Consider the following 26,795-nt stretch of genomic DNA (forward strand, 5'->3'; position numbering starts at 1 on the left):
CCAGAATAGAAACACTCAAACAGATGTGATACAATTTATTAGAAGCAGAAGCCCAGTGACAACACAACGCACTGCAGCTTTTCAAATGATACAGTATATATATATATATATTCATCCTACTGCAATATTTATAATTGTCTTGAAAACGGTTTCAGACATATTTTTTATATGAATTGAGAGAAAACAGAGATCATTATCCAGACTAGATAACTTGTTATTTCATATCATATTTGTCTGGTCAGTGTCAAGACAACATTTCACTTTTTTCAGAAAGATATGTACTAAGACAATATGTAACAGACACTCTGTTATTTGAATGTAACACAGTTGGTGATGTAAGATAGTAAGTCGTGGTGCTTGTTTCCCAGAATCCCATGCAACCCAAAAGGTCATTATTAGACTAGGTCATGATAGTCTACAGTAACTACCACTTTACCAGTGTTCACTAATCAAACTCCATTTTAACACAGAAAGTCACCTTGGCCTCTGCTTGAATATTGGTAGCCTATATGGCACAGATTCATCTTTTAAATCAGGAAACTTAGACTGTTTTGCAGCAGGAAGCCCAATTCTGATATCTTTTCCCCACAAATTGCCCTTTTGACCAATCACATCAGAGCATTTCATGAGTTTAGACATCAGAGACATTGAGACTGAGAGGATACTTTATAATGCGTATGACTTTCAGGCAGTAAACCAGGGTTGTTTTTGCATTGAACACAGCTATGGTGTAGCCTGTTTTTACAGCACAGAACTACTGTGCATTGTGGGTGTGGTTATACCATTAACATACTGTAACAATGTGAATATGAGATTTACATCAGATATACAGTGGATCAGTGACAGATAAGGTTGAAGGTATATTTCAGTAACTAAGACAATACAGACAGTTTCATTGGGCGTATTCGTCGTACAGTCATTCTACATGTGATTGGATTTCCGTAGGGATCCTGAGCCGTTGCTGGGTTCTGATGGTGGAAACAAGAGGAGATGGTCATAAGCACAGTTGGTCAGGACTGAAAGACAACATATTAGGGGCATCACAATATGCTTTGGGCCTTACTTGTGGGGAAGTCTTGGTTAAACCTTTTCCTGTTCTGTGAACCTGATATCTGTCAGATAGAATAGTTGTTTTAGACAACAGCATGCGACAACAATAAGCATCAAAGCAAGCCAAGAGGGTCTGAAGAGAATTATTGAACTGCACAACATACTCACCTTTTTCTTCCCTGAGGCCCTTAGAGCAGCAAGTTTGTTCTCCAAATCAGACACCTAAGAGAGAAGGAAAAGACAGAAAGTACAAATTACACCCCTTCTGAAGGAAAACAAGTTATCTGAAAATAATAGATCAACTAAACGAGCTCTTGTGTTTTATTGTTATTTCTTCATGCGTCTCTGTAGGCCACAATGGTTCTTGAAATCTACAGTTCACAGTGTGCTTTTCAGTCCATACAGCACATCCCTGTTGAGTAGAAAGCCTGCTCAGTAGAATCCGCAGTAGAGCCTCGTCACCTACCTCACTCTCAGTGCTCTGGACCCGATGTGCAGTCAGAGCCACCACGTCCTCCAGGTCAGACAGCCCGAGTCTGTGGCCCCTCCGAAGCGGTTCTTGGCACTCTGCTCCAGATGCCTCAGCTTCTTCTCCAGATCAAAGGACTTGCCTGAGGTCATGTACACCTGGAACAGGGCACAGGACAACCACCACAAATGTACCCTTACAGACGAGCTGCTAACCAAACACCATTAGCAAGCTAACAGTTTCCAGACTGCTTGGAATACAAAGCGAATCTCTGCTTTAAGACAACACAAGACGTCTCTTCGCATGCTTTAAACAAAAGGCTCCAGACCTACACTTGACACACAGCTATTTTGATTGGATTATGATTGCTTAGGAGGAAAAGAGTGTGATTTTTAAGCTTACATTTTCCTCAAGTTCTCTGTAAGACTCAGCTGCTTTCCTTACGTCAGCCACGTCAGTTATCATAGGGCTGTCATTAGACGTTATTGAGGGGAAGTACTGCTCATGCGCTTTCAGCGGCATTAATGGTTCTTAGAAACTCTTTGGTGATGTCACAGAGGGCCGCCGCGGTGGATCTCTGAAAGCCATGTAAGGGAACAGAAATTAGCCGGTGGGAAAGTACCTAACGTCTCCTATATGTAGCGGAGGTGATTTGGAATCACACTTTCGTGATCAGGTAGCCCTGCCTGAGACTTGCTAGCTCCACATGTCACCCTGAGACCACAAGAATTTTGTCTTGGTCTAATGGTGAAGACATTTACATTGACATTGCGGTCATTTAGCAAGAGACTCTTATCCAGAGGGACTGACGGTTGGTGCAACCACATATCACAGTCATAGTAAGTCCAACTTTTCCTCAGTAAAGCAGCTATCAGCAAAGTGCTGAAGTGCGAGTGAGAAAAGACAAGTGTGAGTATTAGTGCTAGAAAGAGTGATAGGGATTGTTTTAAGATGTTAGCTCTGCGTACGAGAGGTCCCTGGTTGGAGCCAATGATGTAAACCCTAGATGACTGACAGGGGGTGTTGTTTTGATGCCACCATACGGCCATTTTGGTACTCCCCTGCATTTATTAATGTCTACATTGGTTTTTGACAAGTATATTCTATTACAGACACTTTAATGCATACGTTTAAATGACATTATGTGGGGCCTCCCAAGTGTCGCAGCTGTCTAAGGAACTGCATCACAATGCTGAGGCGTCACTACAGACCCGGGATCAATCCCAGGCTGTGTTGCAGCCGGCCGTGACTGGGAGACCCATAAGGCGGCGCACAATTGGCTCAGTCGTCCGGGTTCAGGGAGGGTTTGGCAGGCCGGGATGTCATTGTTCCATTGCGTCTCGTGACTCATTGTGGCGGGTTAAGCAAGCAGTATGTCAAGAAGCAGTGCAGCTTGGCATGGTCGAAGTTTCGGAGGACGCATGGCTCTCGACCTTCACCTCTCAAGTCCGTAGGGGAGTTGCAACGATGGGACAAGACTTACCAACAATTGGGGAGAAAAAGGGGTAAAAAAATACAAAAACAAAACACATTTATTTCATGTGAACTGAACATAAAAATACAAAATGTATTCCTTAAAATGTTTATTGTTGTTGTTGTACTAATGATATTGTCCCCACTACAACAAAGAAATACCTAAATACATGTTATTTTGTTCTTGATACATTTTATTGAAATACTGTAGAATTCCATTCATTCCCATGGAAGAGTTCTCCTATGGAGTTCTCCTATGTAGTTCTCCTATGTAGTTCTCCTATGTAGTTTTCCTATGGAGTTCTCCTAAGTAGTTCTCCTATGTAGTTCTCCTATTTAGTTCTCCTATGTGGTTCTCCTATGTGGTTCTCCTATGTGGTTCTCCTATGTAGTTCTCCTATGTAGTTTTCCTATGTAGTTCTCCTAATTAGTTCTCCTATGTGGTTCTCCTATGTGGTTCTCCTATGTAGTTCTCCTATGTAGTTTTCCTATGGAGTTCTCCTAAGTAGTTATCCATGTTATGTAGTTCTCCTATGTAGTTCTCCTATGTAGTTTTCCCATGGAGTTCTCCTAAGTAGTTCTCCTATGTAGTTCTCCCATGTAGTTTTCCCATGGAGTTCTCCTAAGTAGTTCTCCTATGTAGTTCTCCCATGTAGTTCTCCTATGTAGTTTTCCATGGAGTTCTCCCTAAGTAGTTCTCCTATGTAGTTCTCCCATGTAGTTCTCCTATGTAGTTCTCCCATGTAGTTCTCCCTATGTAGTTTTCCCCATGGAGTTCTCATGTAGTTCTCCTATGTAGTTCTCCCATGTAATGTAGTTCTCATGTAGTTCCATGTAGTTCTCCCAGTTTTCCTATGGAGTTCTCCTAAGTAATGTAGTTCTCCATGTAGTTTTCCCATGTAGTTCTCCTCCCATGTAGTTCTCCCATGTAGTTCTCCCATGTAGTTTTCTCCTATGGAGTTCTCCCAAGTAGTTCTCCTATGTAGTTCATGTAGTTCTCCCATGTAGTTCTCCTATGTAGTTCTCCCATGGAGTTCTCCTAAGTAGTTCTCCCTATGTAGTGGAGTTCTCCCATGTAGTTCTCCCATGGAGTTCTCCTAAGTAGTTATCCCATGTAGTTCTCCCATGGAGTTCTCCCATGTAGTTATGTAGTTCTCCCATGTAGTTCCATGTAGTTCTCCCATGTAGTTCTCCTATGTAGTTCTCCCATGTAGTTCTCCCATGTAGTTCTCCCATGTAGTTCTCCTGTGTAGTTCATGTAGTTCTCCATGTAGTTCTCCCATGTAGTTCTCCATGTAGTTCTCCCATGGAGTTCTCCTAAGTAGTTCTCCCATGTAGTTCTCCTAATGTAGTTCTCCATGTAGTTCTCCTATGTAGTTCTCCCATGTAGTTCTCCTAAGTAGTTCTCCCATGTAGTTCTCCATGTAGTTATGTAGTTCTCCTGTAGTTCTCCCATGGAGTTCTCCTAAGTAGTTCTCCATGTAGTTCTCCCATGGAAGAGTCCCAATATGGAGCAGGGGCTTGAAAACATCTCATTGGCCATTACATAGCATCAGCAATCCAGGGTTTATACACATCAGTGGTTGATCCTATCACCTCCGCTACAGCTTTTTGGTGTGTGTCTGAGATGTAACAGGGTAACAGGACCCCCAAAATTCACCTGCTGAGTTTCGGTGGGCCCTCATCGCTGGAGGAACTGAGGGGCTCTAGGGGAGGACTGGGAGGTTACTCTTCACAGCGGCCCTCTTTAATAAAGGGGGTCTTCTTCCCCCTCCTGCTTCCTCGTCGGAGGACGGAACACTGATGTTCCCTGCCAGCTCGCCTCAGCTTCCTCCTCAGCTCTCCTCCTCTATCTGTGCAGCGGTCGGGGGCGTCTCCTGTGGATACAAACAGGATTGACTACTAGACTATTTTCCATTTTGCTGCTATTGGAACCTCGAGCCTCAACAGTGCATCTCCAGTGAACTCTGTTCTGGGCAGTTTTCTTGACTTTATTCCAGGTGGACAGAAACAGGGTTGGGGTCAGTTCCATCTAGGTTCTCGTCAGTTTAAGACTTGAATGTTTAGGAGTTGAATTGCTTATGTCCCAACTCTAGTTGGGCAACAACAGGTTAAGGCCAGAGTTAGCTAACAAGTTACCCTTTGATGAACAGCTGTGATTCTCTCTAATATGATTATTCCAAGAAAGGGTTAGGCAATAAGCAATAAGAAGCTCTGTTAGGAGAGCAGTAGTAAGGTTTTTAACCCTTTCTTACCTCATCGTCGGGGGGTAGAGTCATCTTGGACTCCAGCCGGTTCAGGAGACTCTCTATGGCTGACATTCGCTTGTTTAGCGCGTTGACCTGTATCACAATGACAGGAGAGGAGTGAGGTGAGACCAAGTGAGGTGAGACCAATACAAAATGACAGGAGAGGAGTGAGGTGAGACCAAGTGAGGTGAGACCAATACGAAATGACAGGAGAGGAGTGAGGTGAGACCAAGTGAGGTGAGACCAATACAAAATGACAGGAGAGGAGTGAGGTGAGACCAAGTGAGGTGAGACCAATACAAAATGACAGGAGAGGAGTGAGGTGAGACCAAGTGAGGTGAGACCAATACGAAATGACAGGAGAGGAGTGAGGTGAGACCAAGTGAGGTGAGACCAATACAAAATGACAGGAGAGACACCCTATTCTACATCCTACAGTCTAAGCTTGTTGCCATCAATCTCACACAAATTATCAATGAACCTACCAGGTACAACCCCAAAACCATAAACACGGGCACCCTCATAGATATCAACCTAACCAACTTGCCCTACAAAGACACCGTAATAGGTCAGTGGTCAAACGACCTCCACTCATCACTGTCAAACGCTCCCTGAAACACTTCAGCAAGCATGCCTTTCTAATCGACCTGGCCGGGGTATCCTGGAAGGATATTGACCTCATCCCTTCAGTTAGAGGATGCCTGGTTATTCTTTCAAAATGCCTTTCTACCATCTCAAATAAGCATGCCCCATTCAAAAATGTAGAACCAGGAACAGATATAGCCCTTGGTTCTCTGCAGACCTGACTGCCCTAACCAGCACAAAACATCCTGTGGCGTTCTGCATTAGCATCAAACAGCCCTCGTGATATGCAACTTTTCGGTGAAGTAAGAAACCAATATACACAGGCATAGAAAAGCCAAGGCTAGCTTTTTCAAGCAGAAATTTGCTTCCTGCAACACAAACTCAAAAAGGTTCTGGGACACTGTAAATTCCATGGAGAATAAGAGCACCTCCTCCCAGCTGCCCATTGCACTGAGGATAGAAAACTCTGTCACCGCCCGATAAATCCACCATAATTGAGAATTTCAATAAGCATTTTTCTATGTCTGGCCATGCTGTCCACCTGGCTACCGCTACCCCGGTTAACAGCACTGCACCCAGCACAGCAACTCGCCCAAGCCTTCCCATTTCTCTTCTCCCAAATCCAGTCAGCTGATGTTCTGAAAGAGCTGCAAAATCTGGACCCCTACAAATCAGCCGGGCTAGACAATATGGACCTTTCTTTCTAAAATGATCTGCCAAAATTATTGCCACCCCTATTACTAGCCTGTTTAACTTCTCTTTCGTGTCGTCTGAGATTCCCAAAGATTGGAAAACAGCTGCGGTCATCCCCTATTCAAAGGGGGGACACTTTTGACCCAAACTGCTACAGACCTATATCTATCCTACCCTGCCTTTCTAAGGTCTTCGAAAAGCCAAGTTAACAGATTACCGACCATTTTGAATCCCACCGCACCTTCTCTGCTATGCAATCTGGTTTCAGAGCTGGGTGCACCTCAGTCACGCCAAGGTCCTAAACGACATCATAACCGCCATCGATAAGAAACAATACTGTGCAGCCGTATTCATTGACCTGGCCAAGGCTTTCGACTCTGTCAATCACCACATCCTCATCAGCAGACTCAACAGCCTCAGTTTCTCAAATGATTGCCTCGCCTGGTTCACCAACTACTTTTCCTATAGAGTTCAGTGTGCCCTTCTTGGACACTGTGTTAACTACCCTCCAGGTGAGCTTCAATGCCATACAACTCTCCTTCCGTAGCCTCTAACTGCTCTTAAATATAAGTAAAAATAAATGCATGCTCTTCAACCGATGGCTGCCTACACCTGCCCGCCCATACAGCATCACTACTCTGGACGGTTCTGACTTAGAATATGTGGACAACTACAAATACCTAGGTGTCTGGTTAGACTGTAAACTCTCCTTTCAGACTCACATCAAACATCTCCAATCCAAAGTTAAATCTAGAATTAGCTTCCTATTTTGCAACAAAGCATCCTTCACTCATGCTGCCAAACATACCCTTGTAAAACTGACCATCCTACCGATCCTCGACTTTGGCGATGTCATTTACAAAATAACCTCCAACACCCTACTCAACAAATTGGATGCAGTCTATCACAGTGCCATCCGTTTTGTCACCAAAGCCCCATACACTACCCACCACTGCGACCTGTTCGCTCTCGTTGGCTGGCCCTCGCATCATACCTGTCGCCAAACCCTCTGGTTCCAGGTCATCTACAAGACACTGCTAGGTAAAGTCCCGCCTTATTTCAGCTCGCTGGTCACCATAGCAGCACCCACCCGTAGCATGTGCTCCAGCAGGTGTATTTCACTGGTCACCCCCAGGGCCAATTCCCCCTTTGGCCGCCTCTCCTTCCAGTTCTCTGCTGCCAATGACTGGAATGAACTACACAAATCTCTGAAACTGGAAACACTTATCTCCCTCACTAGCTTTAAGCACCAGCTGTCAGAGCAGCTCACAGATCACTGCACCTGTACATAGCCCATCTATAAATAGCCCAAACAATTACCTCACCCCCTACTGTATTTATTTATTTATTTTGCTCCCTTGCACCCCAGTATTTCTACTTTGCACATTCACCTACTGCAAATCCAGTGTTTTTAATTGCTATATTGTATTTACTTCGCCACCGTGGCCTTTTTATTTTTACCTCCCTTATCTCACCTCATTTGCTCGTATATAGACTTGTTTCTACTGTATTATTGACTGTATGTTTGTTTTACTCCACGTGTAACTCTGTGTTGTTGTATGTGTCGAACTGCTTTGCTTTATCTTGGCCTGGTCGCAATTGTAAATGAGAACTTGATCTCAACTTGCCTTCCTGGTTAATTAAATAAAGGTAAAATAAAATAAAATACAAATTTAAAAAATCTTTAATTATCCAAATCAAGAAACAAAGTTGTCTTTGTTCTGCTCTCTGAAGTTCAATCCACTAAAAACCCCAGCATGCATCACTTGAGACACAAAACTTCCAATAAATACATGTACAATGTAAATCAGCCCAACAGTGTTTGAAATCCATCTTCCCAGGCTTGAGTGGAAGGACAAGCCCACCCTTGTTTCTCAGTTAATGTGGCTCATTTTCTATGGTCAGGGTAGTTTAATAGTGGAGAGAGATGTCATCTGTCTCATGTCAGGGTAGTTTAATAGTGGAGAGACGTCATCTGTCTCATGTCAGGGTAGTTTAATAGTGAAGAGAGAGATGTCATCTGTCTCATGTCAGGGTAGTTTAATAGTGGAGAGAGACGTCATCTGTCTCATGTCAGGGTAGTTTAATAGTGGAGAGAGACGTCATCTGTCTCATGTCAGGGTAATTTAATAGTGGAGAGAAACGTCATCTGTCTCATGTCAGGGGTTTAATAGTGGAGAGAGAGTTTCAAGTCAGGGTAGTTTAATAGTGGAGAGAGACGTCATCTGTCTCATGTCAGGGTAGTTTAATAGTGAAGAGAGACGTCATCTGTCTCATGTCAGGGTAGTTTAATAGTGGAGAGAGACGTCATCTGTCTCATGTCAGGTAATTTAATAGTGGAGAGAGACTCATCTGTCTCATGTCAGGTAGTTTAATAGTGGGGAGAGACGTCATCTGTCTCATGTCAGGGTAGTTTAATAGTGAAGAGAGACGCCATCTGTCTCATGTCAGGGTAGTTTAAAGTGGAGAGAGACGTCATCTGTCTCAAGTCAGAGAGTGGAGAGACGTCATCTGTCTCATGTCAGGGTAGTTTAATAGTGGAGAGAGACGCTCATCTGTCTCATGTCAGGGTAGTTTAATAGTGGAGAGATAGTCATCTGTCTCATGTCAGGGTATTTAATAGTGGGAGAGACGATCTGTCTCATGTCAGACAGGGTAGTTTAATAGTGGAGAGAGACGTCATCTGTCTCATGTCAGGGTAGTTTAATAGTGGAGAGGACGTCATCTGTCTCATGTCAGGGTAGTTTAATAGTGGAGAGAGATGTCATCTGTCTCATGTCAGGGTAGTTTAATAGTGGAGAGAGACGTCATCTGTCTCATCTCTGTTTCAGCTCTATTTCATTCTCTCCTTCTCACACACACACACACAACACCAACACACATCCTACCGGTTGTTGTGTTGGGGCCTGCAGGTTCTCGTGAGAGCCAACTCGGCTGTAGGAAGGGCGTCGGCGATAGGGGGTCTGGTACATGGTGTTGCGCCTCCCTCCTCCTCTTCTGACGTGTCCACATAGTGTTGGCGGTTCATAGAGGAGCTGATCTTGGATAGGGAGCGGGCACGCACCATCCCATACTGCCCATCGGTTTGAGGACCATCGCTTTAGCTCAGGTTATATTACAAAATGTCGGTTTGGCGTGAGATTACTGTTGTTTTAGTATTGTAATGCCATTACATCGCAAACTAACCAGCTCTGATTTAATGTCTGTGTTTGTGTGGGAGTGTGTGTGTGCTTGTTGCTTACCAGGGCGCATGTTGTACCTATCCAGGCTCTTCCTACGGTTCATGCGGTGTTGTTGCTGCTGCATGGAATCCATGAACTCCATGTCACCCCGGTGACCACCACCTCGCTCCTCCTGGATCTGCTGTAGGTGACATAACCATCACAACCTTAAATAACCCCTATTCCCACAATACACTACTTTTGGCTAGTAGAAACCAGGACTGTTTTGTCCGTCTACCTGGTAGGATTGTCGACGAGAGTGAGTGCGAGAGTGGGGTGGAAAATACTCTTCTATATCCACATCCAAGTCCATGGGATGAACAGAGAGCAGGCGCTTGTTCTTTCGCATCTGACAGAACAACAGGATGGAGACATAAAGAGAAGTGGTGAGTCTGGGATATGATATCCAGTTTCTCCAGAACGATATTGAGAGGAGAAACTGTTTACCATTTTGTATCGCTGAGCTTCTGCTTCTGCATAGTCCTCATCATGACCATTGTACCTGTCATCTACAGGGGAGAGAGGGAGAAGAAGGGGTGACTTCTTTTCTTCTCAAATTGTGTAACCCCTTGTTACGTTTGCATATCATAGTGCTTATGCTGGTGTTGTCAACTCCACTATGATATGCAAAAGTACCACAGGGTTAAGCAGTTTTCAGGTGTTGAAATATTGATATATTTTTCCCATTGCCTTCGTCTATTCTACTTACTGCGGAAATCAGGCATGCTTTGTGTGTCACTGTCACGACGGGCGCCTGTGCAGACAGAGAGAAGTGATATTCTGTTATTAATAGTTATATAGACAGTACCAGTCACCTGCTCATTCCAAGATCTTTATTTTTACTATTTTATACATATTACAATAATAGTGAAGACATCAAAACTATAAAATAACACATATGGAATCAAAATATATTTTATATTTGAGATTCTTCAGTTGCCACCCTTTGCCTTGATGACAGCTTTGCACACTCTTGGCATTCTCTCAACCAGCTTCATGAGGTAGTAACCTGAATACATTTCAATGAACAGGGTTCCTTGTTAAAAGTTCATTTGTGGAATTACTTTCCTTCTTAATGCATTTGAGCCAATCAGTTGTGTTCTGACAAGGTAGAGGTGGTATACAGAAGCCCTATTTGGTAAAAGACCAAGTCCATATTATGGAAAGAACAGCTTAAATAAGCAACGAGAAACGAGAGGACATCATTACTTTAGGACATGAAGGTCAGTCAACCCGGAACATTTCAAGAACTTTGAAAGTTTCTTCAAGTGCAGTCACAGAAACCATTAAGCGCTATGATGAAACTGGCTCTCATGACGACCGCCACAGGAAAGGAAGATCCAGAGTTACCTCTGCTGCAGAGGATATGTTCATTAGAGTTAACAGCCTCAGAAATTGCAGCCCAAATAAATGCTTCACAGACTTCAAGTAACAGACACATCTCAACATCAACTGTTCAGAGGAGACTGCGTGAATCAGGCCTTCATGGTCGAATTGCTGCAAAGAAACCCCTACTAAAAGATATCAATAATAAGAAGAGACTTGCTTGGGCCAAGAAACATGAGCACTGAACATTAGACCGTTGGAAATCTGTCCTTTGGTCTGTTGAATCCAAATGTGAGATTTTTGGTTCCAATCGCCACGTCTTTATGAGACGCAGACTAGGTGAATGGATGATCTGGATGATCTGGATGAATGGATGATCAAGGCACACTTAACCAGCATGGCTACCACAGCAGTCTGCAGCAATACGCCATCCCATTTGGTTTGCCCTTTGTGGCACCATCATTTGCTTTTCAACAGGACAATGACCCAAAACACACCTCCATTTGACCAAGAAGGAGAGTGATGGAGTGCTGCATCAGATGACCTGGCCTCCACAATCACCTGACCTCAACCGAATTGAAATGGTTTGGGATGAGTTGGACCGCAGAGTGAAGGAAAAGCAGCCAACAAGTGCTCAGCATATGTGGGAACTCCTTCAAGACTGTTGGAAAAGCATTCCAGGTGAAGCTGGTTGAGAGTGTGCAAAGCTGCCAAGAGTGTGCAAAGCTGTCTTCAAGGCAAGAATCGAAAATGTATTTTGATTTGTTTAACACTTTTTGGTTACTACATGATTCTAGATTATTTCATAGTTTTGATGTCTTCACTATTCTACAATGTAGAAAATAGTCAAAATAAAGAAAAACCCTTGAATGAGTTGGTGTGTCCAAACTTTTGACTGGTACTGTACTTCAAATCATCTCTTCGTCCTATGTGAGGTCTGGGTCAAGAGGACTGTTAGAATACAGAACAGACAACAGTCACTCAGTTCTAGAACACTGTTCCCAGTTCTAGAACGCTACATGTAACCATTAGTGGAGGCTGGTGGGAGGAGCTATAGGAGGACAGGCTCATTGTAATGGCTGGAATGGAATCAATGGAACGGAGTCAAACATGTGGTTTCCATATGTTTAATGTGTTTGATACCATTCTGTTTACAATGAGCCCGTCCTCTTATAGCTCCTCCCACCAGCTGCCAGTGGTGACCATATGTCATCATAGCATGGCTGTGTCACCCCGGTGTCAATTACAGGCCCTACCATGTGACTCTTCATTACAGCCAGCCATGTGTCACACTCCTGATCATTTGGTGACCAAAATGTGACACTTGGACACTCTCAACAACAACCACAACTGTAACATGTGATTACATTTAGAAGTATGCACAATGAATCAATAATCAAACAAAAAGAACCCACCCTCTCCATTGAGTCGCTTGTAAAGAGACTTCATCACCTTGGCACTGCCGAAGCGCTTGAAACGGGTGCGCACGTTGTCATGGTACCATCCCACTGTTCCAATTTTCAGGACCCTGCAAGGTAAACACAAGAGTCACTTCAGTCTCAATATGAACCCCATAGAGCTAGGAGAGTCACTTCAGTCTCAATATGAACCCCATAGAGCTAGGAGAGTCACTCCAGTCTCAATATGAACCCGATAGAGCTAGGAGAGTCACTTCAGTCTCAATATGAACCCCATAGAGCTAGGAGAGTCACTTCAGTCTCAATATGAACCCCATAGAGCTTGGAGAGTCACTCCAGTCTCAATATGAACCCCATAGAGCTAGGAGAGTCACTTCAGTCTCAATATGAACCCCATAGAGCTAGGAGAGTCACTCCAGTCTCAATATGAACCCCATAGAGCTAGTAGAGTCACTCCAGTCTCAATATGAACCCCATAGAGCTAGGAGAGTCACTTCAGTCTCAATATGAACCCCATAGAGCTAGAGAGTCACTCCAGTCTCAATATGAACCCCATAGAGCTAGGGAGAGTCACTCCAGTCTCAATATGAACCCCATAGAGCTAGGAGAGTCACTCCAGTCTCAATATGAAATGGAGCTAGGAGAGTCACTTCAGTCTCAATATGAACCCCATAGAGCTAGGAGAGTCACTTCAGTCTCAATATGAACCCCATAGAGCTAGGAGAGTCACTCCAGTCTCAATATGAACCCCATAGAGCTAGGAGAGTCACTCCAGTCTCAATATGAACCCCATAGAGCTAGGAGAGTCACTCCAGTCTCAATATGAACCCCATGGAGCTAGGAGAGTCACTTCAGTCTCAATATGAACCCATAGAGCTAGGAGAGTCACTTCAGTCTCAATATGAACCCCATAGAGCTAGGAGAGTCACTTCAGTCTCAATATGAACCCCATAGAGCTAGGAGAGTCACTCCAGTCTCAATATGAACCCCATAGAGCTAGGGAGAGTCACTCCAGTCTCAATATGAACCCCATAGAGCTAGGAGAGTCACTCCAGTCTCAATATGAACCCTATAGATAGAGCTAGGAGAGTCACTTCAGTCTCAATCATAGAGCTAGAGAGACTCCAGTCTCAATATGAACCCCCATAGAGCTAGGAGAGTCAATCCAGTCTCAATATGAACCCCATAGAGCTAGGAGAGTCACTCCAGTCTCAATATGAACCCCATAGAGCTAGGAGAGTCACTCCAGTCTCAATATGAACCCCATAGAGCTAGGAGAGTCACTCCAGTCTCAATATGAACCCCATAGAGCTAGGAGAGTCACTCCAGTCTCAATATGAACCCCATAGAGCTAGGAGAGTCACTCCAGTCTCAATATGAACCCCATAGAGCTAGGAGAGTCACTCCAGTCTCAATATGAACCCCATAGAGCTAGGAGAGTCACTCCAGTCTCAATATGAACCCCATAGAGCTAGGAGAGTCACTTCAGTCTCAATATGAACCCCATAGAGCTAGGGAGAGTCACCCAGTCTCAATATGAACCCCATAGAGCTAGGAGAGTCACCCAGTCTCAATATGAACCCCATAGAGCTAGGAGAGTCACTCCAGTCTCAATATGAACCCCATAGAGCTAGGAGAGTCACTCCAGTCTCAATATGAACCCCATAGAGCTAGGAGAGTCACCCAGTCTCAATATGAACCCCAGTCTCAATATGAACCCCATAGAGCTAGGAGAGTCACTCCAGTCTCAATATGAACCCCATAGAGCTAGGAGAGTCACTCCAGTCTCAATATGAACCCCATAGAGCTAGGAGAGTCACTCCAGTCTCAATATGAACCCCATAGAGCTAGGAGAGTCACTCCAGTCTCAATATGAACCCCATAGAGCTAGGAGAGTCACTCCAGTCTCAATATGAACCCCATAGAGCTAGGAGAGTCACTCCAGTCTCAATATGAACCCCACTCCAGTCTCAATATGCTAGAGGAGTCACTCCAGTCTCAATATGAACCCCATAGACTTCCAGTCTCAATATGAACCCCATAGAGCTAGGAGAGTCACTCCAGTCTCAATATGAACCCCATAGAGCTAGGAGAGTCACCCAGTCTCAATATGAACCCCATAGAGCTAGGGAGAGTCACTCCAGTCTCAATATGAACCCCATAGAGCTAGGGAGAGTCACTCCAGTCTCAATATGAACCCCATAGAGCTAGGAGAGTCACTCCAGTCTCAATATGAACCCCATAGAGCTAGGAGAGTCACTCCAGTCTCAATATGAACCCCCTAGGAGAGTCTCTCAATATGAACCCCATAGAGCTAGGAGAGTCACTCCAGTCTCAATATGAACCCCATAGAGCTAGAGAGCCACTCCAGTCTCAATATGAACCTTCTAGAGCTAGGGAGAGTCACTCCAGTCTCAATATGAACCCCATAGAGCTAGGAGAGTCACTCCAGTCTCAATATGAACCCCATAGAGCTAGGGAGAGTCACTCCAGTCTCAATATGAACCCCATAGAGCTAGAGTCACTATCCAGATGAACCCCATATATTACTTCACTTCAGTCTCAATATGAACCCCATAGAGCTAGGAGAGTCACTCCAGTCTCAATATGAACCCCATCATCAATGGAATATATATGAACCCCTATAGAGCTAGAATAGTTTCCTGACCATGTCACCTGAACAGGACTCTTGGCTCTATTCTCTATAACTATATATTATCACTATCCTTCTAAGAGTTGGCCCTCTTCTCTAACTATATATTATCACTAGCCTTTTAAGAGTTGGCCCTCTTCTCTAACTATATATTATCACTATCCTTCTAAGAGTTGGCCCTCTTCTTAACTATATATTATCACTAGCCTTCTAAGAGTTCGCCCTCTTCTCTAACTATATATTATCACTATCCTTCTAAGAGTTGGCCCTCTTCTCTAACTATATATTATCACTATCCTTCTAAGAGTTGGCCCTCTTCTCTAACTATATATTATCACTAGCCTTTTAAGAGTTGGCCCTCTTCTCTAACTATATATTATCACTATCCTTCTAAGAGTTGGCCCTCTTCTCTAACTATATATTATCACTAGCCTTTTAAGAGTTGGCCCTCTTCTCTAACTATATATTATCACTATCCTTCTAAGAGTTGGCCCTCTTCTCTAACTATATATTATCACTATCCTTCTAAGAGTTGGCCCTCTTCTCTAACTATATATTATCACTATCCTTCTAAGAGTTGGCCCTCTTCTCTAACTATATATTATCACTATCCTTCTAAGAGTTGGCCCTCTTCTCTAACTATATATTATCACTATCCTTCTAAGAGTTGGCCCTCTTCTCTGACTATATATTATCACTAGCCTTCTAAGAGTTGGCCCTCTCTCTAACTATATATTATCACTATCCTTCTAAGAGTTGGCCCTCTTCTCTAACTATATATTATCACTATCCTTCTAAGAGTTGGCCCTCTTCTCTAACTATATATTATCACTATCCTTCTAAGAGTTGGCCCTCTCTCTAACTATATATTATCACTATCCTTCTAAGAGTTGGCCCTCTTCTCTAACTATATATTATCACTATCCTTCTAAGAGTTGGCCCTCTTCTCTAACTATATATTATCACTATCCTTCTAAGAGTTGGCCCTCTTCTCTGACTATATATTATCACTAGCCTTCTAAGAGTTGGCCCTCTTCTCTAACTATATATTATCACTATCCTTCTAAGAGTTGGCCCTCTTCTCTGACTATATATTATCACTATCCTTTTAAGAGTTGGCCCTCTTCTCTAACTATATATTATCACTAGCCTTCTAAGAGTTGGCCCTCTTCTCTAACTATATATTATCACTATCCTTCTAAGAGTTGGCCCTCTTCTCTAACTATATATTATCACTATCCTTCTAAGAGTTGGCCCTCTTCTCTAACTATATATTATCACTAGCCTTTTAAGAGTTGGCCCTCTTCTCTAACTATATATTATCACTAGCCTTCTAAGAGTTGGCCCTCTTCTCTAACTATATATTATCACTATCCTTCTAAGAGTTGGCCCTCTTCTCTAACTATATATTATCACTATCCTTCTAAGAGTTGGCCCTCTTCTCTAACTATATATTATCACTATCCTTCTAAGAGTTGGCCCTCTTCTCTAACTATATATTATCACTATCCTTCTAAGAGTTGGCCCTCTTCTCTAACTATATATTATCACTATCCTTCTAAGAGTTGGCCCTCTTCTCTAACTATATATTATCACTATCCTTCTAAGAGTTGGCCCTCTTCTCTAACTATATATTATCACTAGCCTTTTAAGAGTTGGCCCTCTTCTCTAACTATATATTATCACTATCCTTCTAAGAGTTGGCCCTCTTCTCTAACTATATATTATCACTAGCCTTTTAAGAGTTGGCCCCTCTTCTCTAACTATATATAATCACTATCCTTCTAAGAGTTGGCCCTCTTCTCTAACTATATATTATCACTAGCCTTTTAAGAGTTGGCCCTTCTCTAACTATATATTATCACTAGCCTTTTAAGAGTTGGCCCTCTTCTCTAACTATATATTATCACTAGCCTTTTAAGAGTTGGCCCTCATCTCTAACTATATATTATCACTATCCTTCTAAGAGTTGGCCCTCTTCTCTAAATATATATTATCACTAGCCTTTTAAGAGTTGGCCCTCTTCTCTAACTATATATTATCACTAGCCTTTTAAGAGTTGGCCCTCTTCTCTAACTATATATTATCACTAGTCTTTTAAGAGTTGGCCCTCTTCTCTAACTATATATTATCACTATCCTTCTAAGAGTTGGCCCTCTTCTCTAACTATATATTATCACTAGCCTTTTAAGAGTTGGCCCTCTTCTCTAACTATATATTATCACTAGCCTTTTAAGAGTTGGCCCTCTTCTCTAACTATATATTATCACTAGCCTTTTAAGAGTTGGCCCTCTTCTCTAACTATATATTATCACTAGCCTTTTAAGAGTTGGCCCTCTTCTCTAACTATATATTATCACTAGCCTTTTAAGAGTTGGCCCTCTTCTCTAACTATATATTATCACTATCCTTCTAAGAGTTGGCCCTCTTCTCTAACTATATATTATCACTATCCTTCTAAGAGTTGGCCCTCTTCTCTAACTATATATTATCACTAGCCTTTTAAGAGTTGGCCCTCTTCTCTGACTGCCTGAAGCTTCATAATGATACAGACGATCTGGGTTCAAGACCTGGTCAGTCAAACACGATTGCAAATGTTTCCAAACTCATCTGTTATTACTATGTGTTCAGGAGAATCTCTTAATGCTGTGTGTTCAGGATGCCCTGACACCCACGGCCCCCACCTTGTCATACGACAGGGGTCGCACACCCAGCCGTGATCCTTCTTGTTGTAGCGGCTGCATGCCTTGCAGGTGTACATCTTACAGTCTATGCACTGTCGCTTACTGTTGACCAGGAACTTAAAGGGCTGCAGACAGCGGATACAGTGAGAGTCTACCAGGGTGGTCTGAGTACCCAGCAGCTCAATCTTAGTGTCCTCCTTCTCTATCTTAGTCTTTAGGTCCCTAGAGGAGAGGGGGGAGGGGAGGGGAGGGGAGGAGGAGAAGAGCGGAGAAGAGGGGAGAGGAGGGGAGAGGAGGGGAAGAAGAGGAGAGGAGAAGGAGGAGGGGAGGGAGGAGGAGAAGAGCGGAGAAGAGGGGAGAGAGGGGGAAGAAGAGGAGAGGAGAAGGAGGAGGGGAGGGGATAGAGAAGTGATGAAATCATTATACAGTATATTAGTATATATCAAGTAAAATCTAATTCTATTAGTCACTTGCGCCGAATACAACAGGTGTACTTGAGCTTACAGTGAAATGCTTACTTACGAGCCCCTAACCAACAATGCAGTTTAAACAAAATACAGATAAAAATAAGAGTTAAAGTAACACGTCATTAAAGAGTAAGTAAAATAACAAAAGCAGCAGTAAAATAACAATAGCCAGATTATATACAAGGAGGTACCGATACAGAGTCAATGTGCGGGGGCACTGGTTAGTTGAGGAAGTATGTATATGTAGGTAGAGATATTAAAGGGACTGTGCATAGATGACAACAGAGAGTAGCCGTGGTGTAAGGGGGGGGGGGCAATGCAAATAGCCATTTGACTAGATATTCAGGAGTCTCCAGGATCCAGTTGCAGAGGTGGTGTTTAGGTGTTTAGTCCCAGGGTCCTTAGCTTATTGATGAGCTTTGAGGTCACGACGGTGTTGAGTGCTGAGCTGTAGTCAATGAATAACATTCTCACATTTTTATTTGATTTGATTTATTTCATCTTTATTTAACCAGGTAGGCTAGTTGAGAACAATTTCTCATTTACAACTGCGACCTGGCCAAGATAAAGCAAAATAGTTTGACACATACAACAACACAGAGTTACAAGTGGAATAAAAAAACATTCAGTCAATAATACAGTAGAAAAAGTCTATATACAGTGTGTGCAAATGAGGCAAGTTAAGACAATAAATAGGCCATAGTGGCGAAGTAATTAAAATATACCAATAAAACTCTGGAGTGACAGATGTGCAGAAGATGAATGTGCAAGAGGAGATACTGGGGTGCAAGGAGCAAGATAAATAAATACAGTAAGGGGATGAGGTAGTTGGATGGGTTATTTACAGATAAAATCAAATCAAATCAAATGTATTTATATAGCCCTTCGTACATCAGCTGATATCTCAATGTGCTGTACAGAAATCCAGCCTAAAACCCCAAACAGCAAGCAATGCAGATGTAGAAGCACGGTGGCTAGGAAAAACTCCCTAGAAGTGAGGCAAGCAATACAGGTGCAGGGATCTGTGAGCTGCTCTGACAACTGGTGCTTAAAACTAGTGACGGAGATATGAGTCTTCACCTTCAATGATTTTTGCAGTTTGTTCCAGTCATTGGCAGCAGAGAACTGGAAGGAAAGGCGGCCAAAGGGGAATTGGCTTTGGGGCAGCATGAGTGAAGAATGCTTTGTTGCAAAATAGGAAGCCTATTCTAGATTTAATTTCGGATTGGAGATGCTTAATGTGAGTCAGGAAGGAGAGTTTACAGTCTAGCCAGACACCTAGGTATTTGTACTTGTCGACATAGTCTAAGTCAGAACCATCCAGAGTAGTGATGCTGGACGGGCGGGCAGGTGCGGGCAGCGATCGGTTGAAGAGCATGCATTTAGTTTTACTTGCAATTAAAAGCAGTTGGAGGCCACGGAAGGAGAGTTGTATGGCATTGAAGCTCATCTGGAGGTTAGTTAACACAGTGTCCAAAGAAGAGCCAGAAGTATACAGAATGGTGTAGTCTGCGTAGAGGTGGATCAGAGACTCACCAGCAGCAAGAGCGACATCATTTATGTATACAGAGAAGAGAGTCGGCCCGAGAATTGAACCCTGTGGCACCCCATAGAGACTGCCAGAGGTCCGGACAACAGGCCCTCTGATTTGACACACTGACACAATGAAAGTAGTTGGTGAACCAGGCGAGGCAGTCATTTGAGAAACCAAGGCTGTTGAGTCTGCCGATAAGAATGTGGTGATTGACAGAGTCGAAAGCCTTGGCCAGGTCGATGAATACGGCTGCATAGTAATGTCATTTATGGATGGCGGTTATGATATAATTTAATGACCTTGAGCGTGGCTGAGGTGCAACCATGACCAGCTCTGAAACCAGATTGCATAGCGGAGAAGGTATGGTGGGACTCAAAATGATCGGTAATCTGTTTGTTAACTTGGCTTTCGAAGACCTTAGAAAGGCAGAGTAGGATAGATATATGTCTGCAGCAGTTTGGGTCTAGAGTGTCTCCCCTTTTGAAGAGGGGGAAGATCGCGGCAACTTTCCAATCTTTGGGAATCTCAGACGATACGAAAGAGAGGTTGAACAGCCTAGTAATAGGGGTTGCAATCATTTTGGCAGATAATTGTACAAAGAGAGGATCCAGATTGTCTAGCCCGGCTGATTTGTAGGGGTCCATATTTTGCAGCTCTTTCAGAACATCACCTATCTGGATTTGGGTGAAGGAGAAATGGGGAGGCTTGGGAGTGTTGCTGTGGGGGGTGCAGGGCAGTTGACAGGGGTAGGGGTAGCCAGGTGGAAAGCATGGCCAGCCGTAGAAAAATGCTTATTGAAATTCTCAATTATAGTGGATTTATCGGTGGTGACAGAGTTTCCTAGCCTCAGTGCAGTGGGCAGCTGGGAGGAGGTGCTCTTATTCTCCATGGACTTTACAGTGTCCCAGAACGTTTTTTGAGTTTGTGCTACAGGATGCAAATTTCTGTTTGAAAAGCTAGCCTTAGCTTTCCTAACTGCCTGGGTATATTGGTTCCTAACTTCCCTGAAAAGTTGCATATCACGGGGGGCTGTTCGATGCTAATGCAGTACACCACAGGATGTTTTTTGTGCTGGTCGAGGGCAGTCACGCCTGAAGTGAACCAAGGGCTATATCTGTTCCTGGTTCTACATTTTTTTGAATGGAGCATGTGTATTTAAGATGGTGAGGAAGGCACTTTTATCGAATAACTAGGCATCCTCTACTGGCGGGATGAGATCAATATCCTTCCAGGATACCCGGGGCCAGTTCGATTGGAAAGGCCTGCTTGCAGAAGTGTTTTAGGGAGCGTTTGACAGTGATGAGGGGTGGTCATTTGACCTCTGACCAATTACGGATGCAGGCAATGAGGCAGTAATCGCTGGGATCTTAGTTAAAAACAGCAGAGGTGTATTTGGAGGGCAAGTTGGTTAGGATGATATCTATGAGGGTGCCCGTGTTTACGGATTTGGGGTTGTACCTGGTAGGTTCACTGATAATTTGTGTGAGATTGAGGGCATCAAGCTTAGATTGTAGGATGGTCGGTGTGTTAAGCATGTCCCAGTTTAGGTCACCTAGCAGCACAAACTCTGAAGATGGATGGGGGGCAAACAGTTCACATATGGTGTCCAGGGCACAGCTGGGGCAGAGGGTGGTCTATAGCAAGTGGCAATGGTGAGATACTTGTTTCTAGAAAGGTGGATTTTTAAAAGTAGAAGCTCGAATTGTTTGGGTACAGACCTGGATAGTAAGACAGAACTCTGCAGGCTATCTCTGCAGTCGATTGCAACTCTGCCCCCTTTGGCAGGTCTATCTTGTCTGAAAATGTTATAGTTAGGGATGGAAATGTCAGTGTTTTTGGTGGTCTTCCTAAGCCACGATTCAGACACGGCTGGGACATCCAGGTTGGCAGAGTGTGCTAAAGCAGTGAATAAAACAAACTCAGGGAGGAGGCTTCTAATGTTAACATGCATGAAACCAAGGCTTTTGTGGTTACAGAAGTCAACAAATGAGAGCACCTGGGGAATAGGAGTGGAGCTAGGCACTGCAGGGCCTGGATTAACCTCTACATCAGCAGAGGAACAGAGGCTAAAGGCTATAAGAACTGGTCGTCTAGTATGTTCGGAACAGAGAGTAAAAGGAGCAGGTTTCTGGGCGCGATAGAATAGATTCAAGGCATAATGTACCGTCAATGGTATGGTAGGATGTGAATACGTTGGAGGTAAACCTAGGCATTGAGTGATGATGAGAGAGATATTGTCTCTAGAAACATTTAAACCAGCTGACGTCACCGCATGTGTGGGAGGTGGAACTAAAGGGTTGGCTAAGGCATGTTGAGCAGGGCTAGAGGCTCTACAGTGAAATAAGACAATAATCAGTAACCAGAACATCAATGGACAAGGCATATTGACATTAGGGAGAGGCATGCATAGCCGAGTGATCATAGGAGTCCAGTGAGTAGATAGGCTGGCTGGAGAGACGGCGATTCAGACAGATAGCAGGCCGGGGGCTAGCAAGCTAGCAGAAGGCCTTAGAGGGACGTCATGACGGAGGAAGTCTGTTATAGCCTCCTCGTGCGGTTACGTCGATAGACCAGTCGTGATGGATTAGTAGGGTTCCATTCAGAGCTTGAATCCGGGGATATGGAGAGAAAATAGGTCCGTTATGCTCTGGTTTGAATCGAGTTGTGCAAACTGCCGAGAGTTTTCCGAGCTATAGGTTAGCTGATGACCACTAGCAGTGGTTAGCTGACTACTAGCTAGTAGTTAGTTAGCTGGCTGCTTCTGTTGGGGGATTCCGGTTCAGAAGTAAAGAAAAAATACTTTAGAAACAAAGCAGATCCACACCAAATTGGGTGAGGCGTGTTGCAGGAGAGTATTTTGAAGTTGAGGTTTAGAAAAAAAGAAAATATATGCAAAGAAAAAAATATAAATATATATACACGGGACATGACAAGACGAGGACAAAGACATCTGATTGCTACGCCATCTTGGAAACACATAGGTGTTCCTTTTGTCCAGGTGGGAAAGGGCATTGTGGAGTGCAATAGAGATTGCATCATCTGTGGATCTGTTGGGGCGGTATGCAAATTGGAGTGGGTCTAGTGTTTCTGGGATGATGGTATTGATGTGAGCCATGACCAGCCTTTCAAAGCACTTCATGGCTTCAGAAGTGAGTGCTACGGGTTGGTAGTCATTTAGGCAGGTTACCTTAGTGTTCTTGGGCACAGGCACTATGGTGGTCTGCTTAAAAAATGTTGGTATTACAGACTCAGACAGGGAGAGGTTGAAAATGTCAGTGAAGACACTTGCCAGTGGGTCAGCGCATGCTTGCAGTACACGTCCTTGTGAATATTGATCTGTTTAAAGGTCTTACTCACGTCGGCTGCGGAGTGCGTGATCACACAGTCTTCCGGAACAGCTGGTGCTCTCATGCATGTTTCAGTGTTATTTGCCTAAATCGAGCATAGAAGTAGTTTAGCTCGTCTGGTAGGCTTGTGTCATTGGGCAGCTCTCGGCTGTGCTTCCCTTTGTAGTCTGTAATGGTTTGCAAGCCCTGCCACATCCGACGAGCGACGATCCGGTGTAGTACGATTTGATCTCAGTCCTGTATTGACGCTTTTCCTGTTTGATGGTTCGTCAGAGGCCATAGCAGGATTTCTTATACGCTTCAGGGTTAGAGTCCCGCTCCTTGAAAGCGGCAGCTCTAGCCTTTAGCTTAGTGCGGATGCTGCCTGAAATACATGGCTTCTGGTTGGCGTATTTACGTACGGTCACTGTGGGGATGAAGTCATCGATGCACTTATTGATGAAGCCAGTGACTGATGTGGTGTACTCCTCAATGCCATCGGAGGAATCCCGGAACACATTCCAGTCTGTGCTAGCAAAACAGTGCTGTAGCTTAGCATCTGCTTCATCTGACCACTTTATTGTTATTTTTCCTCTGTTTGCACATTTAACATGCTGATACAAATTTGGTAAAACGGATTTAAGTTTCCCTGCATTAAAGTCCCCGGCTGCTAGGAGCGCGGCCTCTGGGTGAGTGTTTTCTTGTTTGCTTATGGCGGAATACAGCTCATTCAATGCTGTCTTAGTGCCAGCCTCTGACTGTGGTGGTATGTAAACAACTACGACGAATACAGATGAAATCTCTCTTGGTGGGTAGTGTGGTCTACAGCGTATCATGAGAAACTCTACCTCAGGAAAGCAATAGCTCAAGACTTCCTTAGATATCGTGCACCAGCTGTTATTTACAAAAATACATAGTCCGCCGCCCCTTGTCTTACCAGACACCACTGTTCTATCCTGCCGGTACATCGTATAACCAGGCGTCGTGAAAGGGAAAAAAGGATTCTGCCAGTCCGTGGTGAGTAATCGCAGTCCTGTTGTCTAGAAGTTATTTTCAGTCATAAGACATTGTAGCAGCAACATTATGTATAAAATAAGTCAAGAAATAAGTTACAAACAACGCAAATAGACTAACAAAAAAAGCATGAAATCATTATAAAGTAGATTAATATATAGCATTAAATCATTATACAGTAGATTAGTATATAGCATTAAATCATTATACAGTATATTAGTATATAGCATGAAATCATTATAAAGTAGATTAATATATAGCATTAAATCATTATACAGTAGATTAATATATAGCATTAAATCATTATACAGTAGATTAGTATATAGCATTAAATCAGTATACAGTAGATGAATATTAGCATTAAATCATTATACAGTAGATTAATATATAGCATTAAATCATTATACAGTAGATTAATATATAGCATTAAATCATTATACAGTAGATTAGTATATAGCATTAAATCATTATACAGTAGATTAGTATATAGCATTAAATCATTATACAGTAGATTAGTATATAGCATTAAATCATTATACAGTAGATTAGTATATAGCATTAAATCAGTATACAGTAGATGAATATATAGCATTAAATCATTATACAGTAGATTAATATATAGCATTAAATCAGTATACAGTAGATTAGTATATAGCATTAAATCATTATACAGTAGATGAATATATAGCATTAAATCATTATACAGTAGATTAGTATATAGCATTAAATCAGTATACAGTAGATTAGTATATAGCATTAAGAAGATAACATTAAGTCCCTGTTAACTCCAGGGATTATAATAAATCAGTTTAAAATTGGCTCTGTGGAATCATGCATGCAGAATCACACTTATAATGTACCATTCTGTTCTGGTCAGTTTCAGCAGGGACTACATTACATAACTTATCGAGAACATTTAACACAATGTCCTTCTGACAGTTTGTGAATAAAATAAAGTGATGTCTGGCAGGAAGTCTGTTTTCCTTTAAAAGTATGACAAGATGAGGAAGACAGACAGAGGAGTCTTTGTGTCCCAGAGAGAATAGGCCTCTTGGCAACTTGTTTTCCCTGGGACACAGTACAGGCAGAACGGGCCTTGTGACTAAGCCATGATCACTGTGATGAGCTGACTCACAACAGCAGGCCTGTTTCACACTTACATTCCAGAAGCCTGAACACACTTACACTTACACACACACACTTACACACACACACACACACACACACACACACACACACACACACACACACACACACACACACACACACACACACACACACACACACACACACACACACACACACACACACACACACACACACACACACACACACACACACACACACACACACACACACACAGTGGAAAACATATGGCTAATATATAGTTCGCTGAGGACCTCAGTGTGATCGACTCGTATGGAATCTATAGTGTTGGCATTCAGATAAAAGACAGACAATAAGTATCCAATGTTGTAGAGTCCTAAATGCTGTCAGCGTAAGACTTCATGATTTTATATGTCACATACAGACAAGGGGTTTGTTATGTCAGATATGCTATTGAAAAACACATCCAAGCCTTCCACCCTTCAACATTGATTCAATTTAATATTTTCTCACTAAACCTCTGAAATATGATATTGAACCTTTTTGAAAAGTGACCTACCCCAGTCTCTCTTCTTCTATCTTCCTGAGGGTGAAGTCTCTCTGTATGACCTCCCAGACGTGCTTGGCCTCGTCGTCTGAAAGCGCGGTCAGGTCCATGGTTATGGAGAATATGAACCAGTACTCTACAGCAACACAGAGATGGTCCCTGTAAAGTAACCAAAACTAGTGAGAATATGGCCCCTGTAAAGTAACCAAAACTAGTGAGAATATGGTCCCTGTAAAGTAACCAAAACTAGTGAGAATATGGCCCCTGTAAAGTAACCAAAACTAGTGAGAATATGGTCCCTGTAAAGTAACCAAAACTAGTGAGAATATGGTCCCTGTAAAGTAACCAAAACTAGTGAGAATATGGGTTTATCACCCATGTACCCAAGCTAACACAACATAAGGATACATTGACACCCCTGATAAATGTCCACTTACTCCACAGGGTGGACCAGATTAGCCCGGTTGACTAGACTGACCCCTCATCTTAACATCGTTTTACTGTGAGTGCAGCCAGCGGTCAGTCTAGTCAACCAGAATATATCACCAGATTGATTTAAAAAGCAACTTCTGAATAGATTTTCTAATTCATGTTTATACATTTTCTTGTACTTACTTTTCTAGAGAAAAATACGCTGCATGGAAATGAAATCACGTATGCTACAAAAACCATAATCTTTGATTTAGCATATTAATATCATGAATTACCTTTACGCCCGGCGCAGAGCAGACAGCTGTGAGGTCAGCTGTTAATTCCCTGGAGTTGAGGCAACACATCTGCGAATGGCCTGAAGAAGTCGGTTGTTCATCACATGCTCTGAGTCTCACAGAAGAGAGAGGATGAGCGAGCTTCTCACCCCTCCTCCAACCCCAAGTAGTTTTAACAACTAAATAACAGGTCAAAATGGCCTGTATTTTTGCCAAATTTGAATTCAGTCATAATATACTGATGTAAGGGCCTCGGATGGCAGTAACCCCAA

At 43.0% G+C, this 26,795-nt stretch overlaps 1 pseudogene; it reads right to left on the reverse strand.

Moving 5' to 3' along the window:
- Window positions 1-270: 270 nt before the first annotated feature.
- Window positions 271-26,761, reverse strand: LOC124024906 (annotated as a pseudogene).
- Window positions 26,762-26,795: the final 34 nt, after the last annotated feature.

This window comes from Oncorhynchus gorbuscha, unplaced genomic scaffold (assembly GCF_021184085.1).
Source record: "Oncorhynchus gorbuscha isolate QuinsamMale2020 ecotype Even-year unplaced genomic scaffold, OgorEven_v1.0 Un_scaffold_2063, whole genome shotgun sequence".
In the NCBI taxonomy this organism is placed as follows: Eukaryota; Metazoa; Chordata; class Actinopteri; order Salmoniformes; family Salmonidae; genus Oncorhynchus; species Oncorhynchus gorbuscha.